This window comes from Corapipo altera, unplaced genomic scaffold, assembly GCF_003945725.1.
Source record: "Corapipo altera isolate COAL_440 unplaced genomic scaffold, ASM394572v1 24b, whole genome shotgun sequence".
Taxonomy (NCBI): Eukaryota; Metazoa; Chordata; class Aves; order Passeriformes; family Pipridae; genus Corapipo; species Corapipo altera.
The window spans coordinates 12,925,955-12,938,044 of record NW_020884888.1 but is presented as its reverse complement, the minus strand read 5'-3'; the positions used below and the strand labels follow the sequence as shown (position 1 = coordinate 12,938,044).

At 37.6% G+C, this 12,090-nt stretch overlaps 1 long non-coding RNA gene across 1 annotated transcript; it reads right to left on the bottom strand.

The window, feature by feature from the left end:
• Nucleotides 1-5,496: 5,496 nt before the first annotated feature.
• Nucleotides 5,497-10,722, bottom strand: LOC113947496. The gene is made up of 2 exons (XR_003527760.1): nt 10,574-10,722; nt 5,497-5,866 (listed from the first exon to the last, which is right to left on the bottom strand). It is a non-coding gene; the product is annotated as an uncharacterized LOC113947496 (long non-coding RNA).
• Nucleotides 10,723-12,090: the final 1,368 nt, after the last annotated feature.

Below are 12,090 nucleotides of genomic sequence, written 5' to 3'. Positions count from 1 at the left end.
CCTATAAAGAGGACAGGTTCAGTTCTACTTTATGTCCATACAGGGTAAGTCAAGGCAGTAGGGCTTAACCAACCCTGGAAAAGCTAAAGACAGGCTAGTAGAAAAAGTTTTTAGGCTACCTCTCTGGTTAGCAAGAAATGTTGAGAGATCTGTGTTTGAGGTGGCGCAAAAGGAAACTAGAGATACGTCAGAAAGGATCTGCAAATTATCTTTGAACCTGTCTCAGAGCAGAATAATATACTAGATGATATCTTGATATTCCAGAGTTCCTCTTGGGGTGTCCTGTGTAAGGCTAGGAGTTGGACTCAATGATCCTGATGTGTTCCTTTCAACTCAGCATATTCTGTGATTCTAGGATTCTATATCGCATGTCCCAGAGGTGATATCTAGACATTTCTTTACCATGTGGCTCTCTACATTATGAGAGAGTAATTTTCTCCACAGCTGCTTAGAAACAGTGGATGTCTGGAAAAATAAAAAAAAAAAAAAAAAAAAAAAAAAGTATGCTTTTTGATATAACCCGAGACTAAAAGCACTAAGTATTAGAAAAGTAATAAATTTTTAAAGGTGCCTATATTGGAAATCTCATCTCTTGGATTATTTAGATTACTTTCAGCTCACTGGAGGAAATGATGTATTCAGGATTTTTTTTTCCCTAATGAATCCAGAAAGATTCGAACCCAAGGGTCTCTAGGCTTGAGTGTACTTTAGAGAAATCACGAAGTCTGCATATCTATACCACATTTGTAGCTTGAATGGCATGCCATTAAACTGTTGGCAGGCTAGCTCCCCTTCTGGTACATATAAATCTTGCTTTTTTGTATATGAGAATTGGGCCCAGGGATTAATTTTTCTTCTTGACAGTTTATCTGAGGTTGTGATAGAGGAGATGTATGGAGGCAGGAACTACATGGCCAAATCAAAGGGTGGATGCAGATCCTAGCTTCTTTCCCTTTTGTGTCCTAGCACTCACTTGTAGCAATGTTTTCACAGAGACTTGCATTAAAAGGATGTGATCTTTGAGAAAGTTTGTGTTTGCATATGAGTACAAGCTATTCTAATGATTATGGATTGACTGCTCCTAAATAGAGCACCATAAAGTTATGTGGCCTAACTGTTTTTCAAGGAGACTGGTAACTAAATGTTTGTGTCTAAGATATCAAAACCAACACTTTTTCTTCCAGAGATCAGCATCAATACAGCTGATCACAGACCACTGGTGGTTCATGTCTGTGGTAATCAATGCTACAGGTAATTTTTCATTACTATCAAAGTTTGAATAACTTGAGCATAACAAGATTAAATAGTAGTTTCTGAGTAATTTGATGATGAAAGAAAACCCATTATTGAAAAAGTTTGTCCATGTGGAAGCATGTATCACCATCTGTTTCCCTTCATTTGCATTCAAAGGGCCTGGAGCTCTGCTGTTTAGATTACTCAGGGTATTGGCTAAATGGATGGAATGGGACATGTTATTTGCATATTGATTTGTTTTGTATGGAAATTATTTTGATGAGTTTTTACCTTATTAGATTGTGCCTTGTTATAGTGTGTATATGAATACAACAATCTCAGATTGGGGAACAATTTTGAAAAATGGAAATGCAAACACAAATAAATATTATTTAATTAATATGCATTGCATATTTAATTCATAAACTCTCATGAATTTAGATACTGAAAGTTACAAAAATACAACATTTGAGAACTTCTGGGTATCAGGTGTGAACAGGTATGCTGGTAGTCATTGGCTACCCTTAGCTCAGCTCAAAGGCGCCAGCTGAGGTCTTTTGGGCCTGCTAGCAGTGCTCTTTTTAGGCTGGGTGCTTAATTCTCATTCGGCATGCTCTGTATTCTTGCTTAAGAAATTTTAAACTTTTACTTAAAGAAGTAACCCTCATGCAGGGTCGTACATAAATGACTCCAAAAGTCTATGAAGGGTAGTGTATTGGTTGTAATAACAGGGGATCAGATTTGATTAACAAGCTGTTCTCCCGATTTCTTGTATGTGAATAAACTACTCAGTAGCAGCTTAATCTTGAAAGTAATTACCTTACATATATAAATATATATCACACTGTTGGCATTCCAGAGGTAAATGCATTAGTGCCTGGAGCCTGCCTTGTTTAGCTACATAAGTCTTTCCACATAAAACCAATGGGTGCTTGTTTCAGTGAACATTGACTCAAACATCCTGGGGATTTAAAGAGCATATCCACAGCTATTTTTGTCCTTAGACACAGTTGTCAGGGGGACCATCTAATGGTGTCATGTCCAAGGCACAACCATTCTGGCTAATTAGCTATTAACCTGGCAGAAATCTCTCCTCAATGAAGTTTCAATACAGCTTTTCTTACTTTCAAGAAGTAAGTCTGATACAATTTCACAAGCAGTGTCCATTGCCTTGTTTGTAAGGCATTGTAAGAACTTTATTATCTTATAATGCTTCTATCAGTCATCAAAAGGTAGCCAACCAATTGCATTTAACTGTTTTACAGAATGTGGTAGTTGGTGACCAGTTTGTAACCAAGGAAGGGTCCAGATTTACCCAGTATTCCCTACGATTTTTATGTAAGCCAGGCTATAAGAACGGAGGAAAGGCCTTTGCTCTCTTTCCTTCCGGCGGCTTGGAGGTGCGGGTTCCCTGCTGTTGAGTCTGCCGTGTTGGGGAGCGAGGCCTGGTAAGGCCTTGTCGACCTTGGGAGGCGGAGGTTGCCGGGGATCGTTCCAGCGTGACTTTCCATTGTCCCAAGGAGAGTAGTAAGATAGTCTTTTGCTATTTCTTTTAGTTGCTAGATCTCAGGTTACTGATTGGGATATATATATTTTATTTTGGTTTTGTTCCTTTTCCCTTCCCCCTTCCCTTTCCCTTGTGAAACTGTATATATATTTCAATTGTATATAACTGTAATATAAGTGTAAATATATTTATATATATTGCTTTAGCTGTCTCTCTCTTGTTTTGGTTTTCTTGGTTGTTTTTTTCCTCTTCTCCCTGAGGTTTAGGGGGGGAGGACTTCTTGTGGTAAGGTCTGGAGACTTGGCAGGGAGCCAGCTTCAAACCATATCATAGAAGGACATCTCAGAAAAGCATCAGAAGATGAAAACTCTGCTGAAAAATTGTAGAAAAAAAATATTAATATTAAATAGATCCTTCTATTCTCCAGACTTCAAAATGATTTTGTCATCAATGTGAATCTTCAGCCTTTGTTAGTAGAACCTCCGCATTTCTATTGTTCTATTTTTTTAACATGTTAACTAATCTTGTAATTGCTCTAGAGTTCAGAAATATTTATTTTGTTTAACTTGCAGAGTGACTCTCAAGATCATAAAACTGCAAAGCTCAGAAATTTGCCAGATGGTCCAAACAGAGCAAATGCATTACTCCTGCACTTTTAGTAATTACCATTGAAATAGTGGGATTTGGAATGGATCTGAAATTACTTCTTTGGTTCCAGATCTCATAAAGAAAAAGAAAAAGATTCATTATTAATAAATCAGTATTTCAAGTATTGTACTCCATAACAACATACACTTTTAACATTGAGGATTTTTTGAGAGAGGATGATAAAGCTTGAAATCCTATTTTACAAACTGACCTGATCAAAATCCCAGAACCCATGCTCGTAACCTGTTAGAAATCCATCTCAGAACCTCACAGTCTGCCTCTCCAGACATTTATGGAAGTGTACTTACGTCTTCTAGGAGGCACTCAGGTACTTACTCCTGATGACAGGGGAACAAGAAGGGAGGAAATGCAGGAGAAGCAGCAGGTTTCTCTATCCAAAAGTTTTGGTGTTTGTGGTCTTTACACATGAACACACATGCAGGGGCCATTTTGGAAAGTGTTCAGGAATGGTATAAATACTTTTGGTGTCTACTCTATGAGTCTTTGAAGTCAATGGGAGCTTTTCCAGTGATTTCAAAGGCTTTAAATTACAGCTTTAAGTTAGTCCAGTAATGGAAGTTAGCTGCATCTTTAAAAGTTCAGAGATTTCTGCCAGTCCATCAGATGAGTTCTGGAGGTATGGTCCAGATGTTAATGCTTCTCACCTGTTTTTAAAACATTATTTGGGAATTTATATAATATCATCTCAGAAAAAAGAAGAGAAATTTATAGTGACCCAAAGTACAGAAATGGCTAATGTAAAGAACTAGTTTTTGCTCTCTTTACCTCAAAATGGCATTTCAGAATGTATTTTTAGTTTAAAATAAAGTATCCTGTACTGAAAAGCCATCTGATATGGTGGTCTGAAGCTATCAGAAAAAGACTGAAATTTAATTGCATCTTCAGCTCTGCCATGTCACTTCAAGGACATACCTGCATGATCAAAAACTAATGAAATGAAAAATTGCCAAAAGCTTTTAATGAATCAATGAATGAAGAGTCCAACTCTTCAATTCAGCATTTTTAAATAATTGTACAATGATAGTGATCAATAATACAGATAATTCAGTGTACAGGACAACCTGACTTTTGAAAGTTTTGTTTGAATGTGCAAAAAAATTTAGAACTAATGACTACTGTGAAATTCTGTAAATTACCTAGCACTTAGCTGCATGTAGCCTCAATGTATGCCTAATCTTTTAGAAAATAATTGAACCAGGCTCTCCCTAAACTTCACCTATCACAGCCACACCTGTACACTATAGCCTGCACTGGAGGCAACCTACTATGGATTTCCTCTAAATCAGCTTCCTCTTTTAACATAAAAATCAGATCAAACCTTGGAATTTATTTTATGATAATATCAGCTATGGGGTATGTGTACATACCCCTGTTCCTCAGATAATTTTTGTTTTCTGGCTATTATGGGGCAGTTTCATTGATCATGTGCCTGACTCATAACGGTACATTTGTATCAGTAGAAATATTTGGTAACCTACTTGAATCTCTCCCTGGGTCATCTAACAAATAGGAGCTTGAAGGCATAGATACTTGAGTAACAGAAATAGTCCTCAGACTTTTACTTTCAAAAAGTAACCTCTAAGGCAGTTGATAAAATTGCATCTTCCAGGTCTAAGGGCTCAAAATGTCAGTAAATAGAGATAGTGACAGCTTCTCACTGATTTGAGCACTATGCAATTTTGCTTATATATGTACTGCAAGTGTATAGTACTGGCACATTGAAATAAAACAACATTATGCTTCACATGGAAGTATGTAAGGACCATGAACAAACGAGGCTTGATGCGTTAGTTGGTATATGGTGGGAAGATCATAGGATAAGCAAAAACATTAGCTGCAGTACACTCATGGCTCAGATCACAGAGGAGCTATGATCTGTGACTCCTTGGGAGCCACCAGGCCACTCAGTGCACAGTGTAGGCACTCAACTTGTCTTGAGTGCAAAGTTGCTCAGGGATGAAAGTACCACAGCAGAATTTGTCCTGGTGCCCAGTTAAAGTCCTAGTCCATCCTACTTTCTAAATGAGTGCCCTATTTATCTGGGTGCTTGGAGGGTGGTGGTGTTAATTCTCTTTCAACCTGTGTTCTGAAGGAGTTAAATGAGCCAGACTGGCTTTTTGAAAAAAATATCTGTCCACATAAGGATTCTCATATGAGCAGTGCAAACATGTAAATTTGAAAAATATATATCACTCTGTATTGTTGTTCATGATACAGTGGCCTCATGGCTAAATGCTTTAGTACTGCTGTTCATCCAGAGGTATACAAATTTCCCCTCCCTTTTTGTTGTAAGAGGTGATGGTGTCCTCCCTCATTGTTAAAAAGCAGTATCATTGATTGAGGCAGAAGGGCTTCCTCCTTCTCTTCCTTTTTCCCCCTACTGTCTTCAATGAATATTTGTAGGAAGTGGGGTGCTTTGTTTGAGTGTTGAATCTGTAGGGTCTATTTCTTTGAGACCTTTAAGAGAAAGAGAAAAGTACAGTTAGCACATCTGCTTTGTGCTCCTTTATGGTAATACTATTGTCTCAATATCCTTCACTCACTAAAAACTAGTAGCTGCAAAAAGCTAATTTTGCCTTTCTTGTTGGAAATTGCTGCCAACATTTTATTTTTTTTTCTTAATATGATCATACTTGCTGCTTTATAGCCAAATAATATGTCTCTACTGAGCTGCATGCATGTGCATGGATGCATGTGCATATTTTAACTTCTTATTAATACCATATTAATACTCAGGTTTCTGAGTTCATACAATCTGATGAGAGTCACAGGTCAAGCTTCTGCTAACTTCCCCTCAGGAGTTATACACCAGGAGTTTCAAGAAGCAGCAGAAAGTGCAAGACTATTAATCACAGGGAGCAGGCAGACAGGTAGATATGCAACGTCTTCATTCTCACACCTGTATCCTGCAGTCAACAAAAATTGTTTGGTTGAATTAGGTAGTGATATCAAGACACCTGTCTTCTCTGTTTTGACATGGTTTCTGTAGGCTACATTGCAGTGTGTAGATTTCTGTTGGGAGATACTATGGAAAAACAAAGAACTATTGAAATTAAAGCAAAAGCAAGAGCCATCAGTACTTTAGGTTTCCCCTTCTTGCAAGACTGATTTTCATCCTCCTGACAGAAGGCCACCATACTTAGCGTCCCAAGGCTTTTTTGTCTCTTAGTCCATATTTTCCTACTCTTATAAGTCTGGTAACATAGAATTAATCTTCAGAAAAACTAGACTCTTTAAATGCAGTTGCAAATATATTCAGGATTATGGCTAGAGATAAGGATAAGAAATCTATTAGTTTCTCACTCTGAGCTTAGATACTGCTGGTACAGTAGATTCCAGCTCTTCCAAGACTGAAAATGAAGTTTCTTAGCCTGTGTGATAGAGGCAATATCAAATTGGCTGAAATAATCTGGCAAATCTCAACAAAGAGCCATATCCTTACAGCATCACTCCGGAGAGTAGAGCTTTTATGGGACAAATTCCACAGAAGACTTCAGGTATGAAGATACAGAAACTATTGGGCACCTGAAGAATACCAAAATTTTATATAAGAGAGTATCAAAATTTATCATCCATAATCTCTCTAGTAAGATGAGAAATATTTAACCATGTTTTAAGATTTTTCCCATCTGTTTTATTTTCCTATTCATCTTCTCAAATTGATTGTTACGCAGCTTTCACATGCATATTTGAGCTATGATTGTGTGCTCTCAGTCACAGAAAGTTTTGTACAGTAACCGGAAATTTTTTTTAAAATCTTGGAGCTTGCATTTGGAATTTGTGGCTGAGCACTTGAATTCATCCTGACTAGTGTCAGCCACTACTCTAGACACAGGACTCTTTAGAGCATTGCTCATCCCACCTGAGGTCTTCAGCTTTCACCAAATATGCCAAACTTGACCTGGGAAGTGTCCAAGCATGCAAGTTAGACTGGTGTTATAAATCTGGAACCTGGTGATATTTTGGATCTCTGGATGATGTCATCATTATCAAGGATTTTTGCTGAAGCACATTCTGTTTGCTTGAAGAAGCCCTGTGTCATTGGTTCTATTAAATGATTGAATTTCTAAAGGCTTAAAAGTCCCTGATAAGGAAAGCTTCATACAAAGCAAAATTTTGTCTTAGCACCTGACCTTGTTTTAAAATTGCAAAGGACCATGGCAGTGCATGATAGTTTAAGTACAGGGAGGACCTGACAAAAAAAAGACAGAATACTGATCATTGAGAAATTTAATTATTCTGACATTTCCTCTGAAAGCACTAATGGGATTAGTAATGCAGAATATATATTTTTCCATAGCTGATAAAACAAAGCAATTAGGTAAAATAGAATCATCAAGGGAGGGTGTTAGGGGACCTTTTTATTACAAGAATGAAGAGTGAAATGCTCACGTCTCTCTAATAGTAGTGGCAGATACTACGTCTATTATTTCTCTTGCACATTATTTCAGAATAATGTACCCCAAGGTGTTTTGTTCTGCCTGATTTTCATTTAAGTGGTTCTTGCAAATTATGGTATAGCTTCAAAATGACCTTAGCAAATCCTTTGAGAATAACTATTTTAGCACAGTGCAAAAAAGACCTCCTCTAATGTCCTATGCTTCACGTTTGATTAAAAGAATGCATCCTCATCAATTTAAATAATGTGACTTGTATAAAATGAAAGAGATCAGTGACTTAACTGATTTTTTTCTGGTCCAAATATTTTTCATAGAAAGCTAAGTTTTCACAGAACCAGAATCATCATATATTAGTCTCATAAATCTCCTTTGGACAATTTTCTGATGTTCAGTTCAATGACTACAGGGATCTTAGAGTACCTGCTAGGATTATTTTTTCCATCTATGTGGCATTGTAAAATTATTTCCACGGTGTAAATATCAATATTTTATTATACCTTATCTATCAAAAAGCCATCACTTTGACCTCTACAGACTACTTTAAATGTAATCATGTTAGATAGTGACACTGACCCCAGTTTATTCTGCATATGAGTGGGTGTCACCTTGCATAGGCAGTCTAAAGAGATACTTTATTCGGTGTTCATTATCCTGTCATTGGTTATTCTAAATGCTTGTGCTTTATACTACTATTCTTAGATAATCAAACACTTCCTAATTGTTGTGCAGACTGTCCTGTCCCAAGTTTTTTTCGTAAATTGGCCTCTCAAAGCTTGCTAACCCCTTTAATTATTTCTTTTCACGCTCCCAACACCAAGAGCACATTTCTGAAAACAATATACTCTGAGTTATGTACATCACCCCAGTGCAGGAGCATGTTAAGTCAAGTCTTGGTTCTGCAACTCTGCTTAGACAAGCTCAAACCAGCCTGTACATATTTGGCCAAGTTTGTAAGGCATCACATTAAACTTTGTGGTATTTCTTTGTTATAATGTACTTGAAAAGACAATTTTTTTAACTGCATTATATTAATTTCCATACTTTAGATCATATTGCATTTTCACAGGAAGCCCACTGAGTATGTTGTCAATTGGAATGCTGAAGTCAGCAAATGAGGAGGAAAGAGGTGTGCCTCTGCAAGTATTCAGTAGAGTCGTGACTTTAGCCCCCTCTCTGACTGTCAATAAGACAAAGAACTGTTTGTTGCAGCAGCTGGTATTTTTTGCAAGGAATGTGTTCAGCTTTCAGTTCTGCTCATCTCTCCAAAATGATCAATGCTGTACTGAGAACGACTTGTCTCCTAGGCAGCAGTGAGTGTAGCAGTGAAAAGTATATGGGAAAAGAGGAGAGAGGGAGAACGACAATGTAGGGGAGCATTGGTGGTCTAAATCCCACTGTGTTGGTTTACAGAAAAGATACATAATCTTTGGTGGGAGAGGTGGAGGTGAGAGTTGGGCGTAAATAATCAAAATTCTTGAAAGGGATAAAATAGGAAAAGGCAGAAAAGATGGGCAGGGTTTACAGCATGGTTAGGAAAAAGAAAATGAAAAAATGGTAGTGTGATATAGGCAGCTAAAAAAATAGAGGAACATCTGAGAGGTGAGTGAGTGAGAGGTGGGAATAGTGCAAACAGCCTCTGCTTGGAGCAGCACAAAGAGGACATGCAGGTGGTAACAAAAAATTCCAGATACATCCTCAGAGACAGAGGCAGCTGGAGACAATGTACAGCACTCAAAGAAGAAAGTGAGTTTGGGAAGAAATTAGTGTGATTCAGAACAGAGGGATATAAGGAGTCCTTGAAGCCAGTAATTCTCTCAACCTCTAGAAGCCAAGTGTGTAGTCTTTTTACTCTGTGTCACTACCTTCGTATGCATCTCAGTCATGACAGCATTCTGATTCTGCTCTAGGAAAGAGTCTAAAAGGTAGTTTAGCTAAGAAAGGAAATATTCACTATTTTCTACGTCTTTACTGAATTATCTCTCATCTACACACCCATTCTTTTGAGGAATTTGATTCCTAAATCATGGAAGTGAATTGATAAACTTTTTGATGTAGAAGCACTTTGAGTTGAACTGTGATTCATTTATTTCTCACAAAAGCCAAATAAAGGCTGATAGTTGACCCAGTACTTTCCAATGAATTTGATTAATTCACACTGGAAATCAGTCACCGAAATTCCCAAAGGTACTTTTACTTTGTAGGAAAATGAAAATGAAAAGATTTGTGAGTGTGCTCAAAGGACGATGTTGTAATTGACATTTGTGAAAAGCATAGGTTTCTTCACTTTGTACTTCTCCATCTGAGCATCTGGAGAAAATAATGAGAACAAGTATTTCAGTCCTTTTGCACTGAATTATGAAACAGTTTGTTTTGAGCTTTCTAGATTATGGAAATCCTGTGGAACCATGAAAGTGCAGGAGATATGCAAATTTCTGTTTCAGCTGTCAGCTCTGTTGTTTTGAGCATGGCCTCAGTTGAATTAACAGCAGTCACAGATCATCCAAGAGCTGACCAACCCTTCTATGCAGCAGTCTCAGAAGGCTGAAGGTGATGATATCGGTCTCTGTCTTTACTGACAAACCCCTTGTTCTCCTGCCACTCTAGTCTTTCTGGAATTCTTAATCCAACCTCAAGCATCATCATGTCATAACAGATATATCTTGAAAGGTGACCACAATGGTTTCTCCTGCATGATACATCCCTCTTGCCAACATGAGACAGTGTTTCTCTTACTCTACTCCCCTCCTCTGATCCATGAACTCACACTGAGCTTATGCCAGAGAATTTGCTGTGGCATTTTGGTGGAGTGATAGAGGAGAAAGCTACAAGAAACCTGGAGAAGAGATGCTGGCCTTCTCATTCCTCAAGTGCAGAAGAAATCTTAATTTGTGTGTTCCTCCTGCTGGTTGTGCTGATTCTGCAATAAACAAGAAAGCATTCAGGTTGATTACTTAAAGCCAAAGTCTTCCCATCTCAACAGATACAGTTCCACAAATACAACTTGACCACTACTGTAAAAAAGAAATAGTGTACTTGAGGGAAATAGCTTATGTTCATCTTACTGTAAGCCTCTTCGAAAAGTTAAAATGTTCACTCTGCCATGTCAGTTTTCAGTTGAAGCATTTTGAATGGTGGGAAAATATTTCTTTCAGTTGAGTTTTAGTTCAAGAAAGCATCCAACTGAACTTCAAAACTAAAATTTAGAGTCGGACTGAGAAAAAATACCAGACTTTTTTTCGTTAGTAGGAGTTGAGTGCAGCACCTGTCTTTCCCTCTGCGGTATGCTACACATCTCTCCAGATTTCTCTCTTCTTTAACTGAATAGATGAGTTTCCGCTAATTTCTCCCTGTAACAACTCACAGGTTTTCTATTTGGATCTTTTTTTATCTTCACACATTTTGGATATCTCTAGTTTCCTCTGTACTATTCCTCTGCTCTCAGAGGTATTTGCAGTTTCTGTCCATTTGTTTCAAGTGAATTTCATTAAGGTTTTTATTTGTTCTATTCCCCAAATCACTAAGGCTAACTTGCCATATTCCCAATGCATGTTTCGCCTTGCATTACTTTCCTGCCTTGCAAGTCCCTTTGCATAACAGGTTTTCAGTTATATGCCAGTGATCTTACAAAGACTGGATATAAATTAATTTTCAGACATGTTTTAAATGATAAAAAACCCAAACAGTTTTCATAGACATTTCCAGCTTTGCTACTATTTCTCTTAAAAAAATAATTAGGTTTGTTTGGAGACATTTCTTCTTTTTAAGGCTTCCTGCTTCCACCAATGACTCATATTTACCCTTTGGCCAGTCACTGGAGACCTTGAAAACAAAGACTGTGGTGTAAAACCAATTCTTGATTTCATTTTAAACAAACCAATATTCTCTCTCTCTCTGTATATGTATGTTTTTTTGCCTGAATCCATGATACCATCTGTGCTGACTCTGCTCCTGCTGACTGTGCTCCTGCAGCTGATAATGACCAATAGCAGTTGCCTTGGTTAGAAAACAAGAGCAAGGCCAATATGTAATGTTACTTTCCCATCACACCCTCTCAGCCTCCACCAAGCAACTTGTCAGGGACTTCCTAGGACAGAGCTGTCTTTGAATTTAGAAATCGCAGTAGGATTCTTCTGTCACAGCTTTGTCCAATTGCTTCTTCAACCCATACATGCAAAAAATCCTGTAGCTAGGAGTTTGAAAACATTAAGGATGTATTAAATGAGTGATATTTCAGACCAAATATCGGTACTCAAAGTAAACTGACAAGTCTTTTTCTTCAGT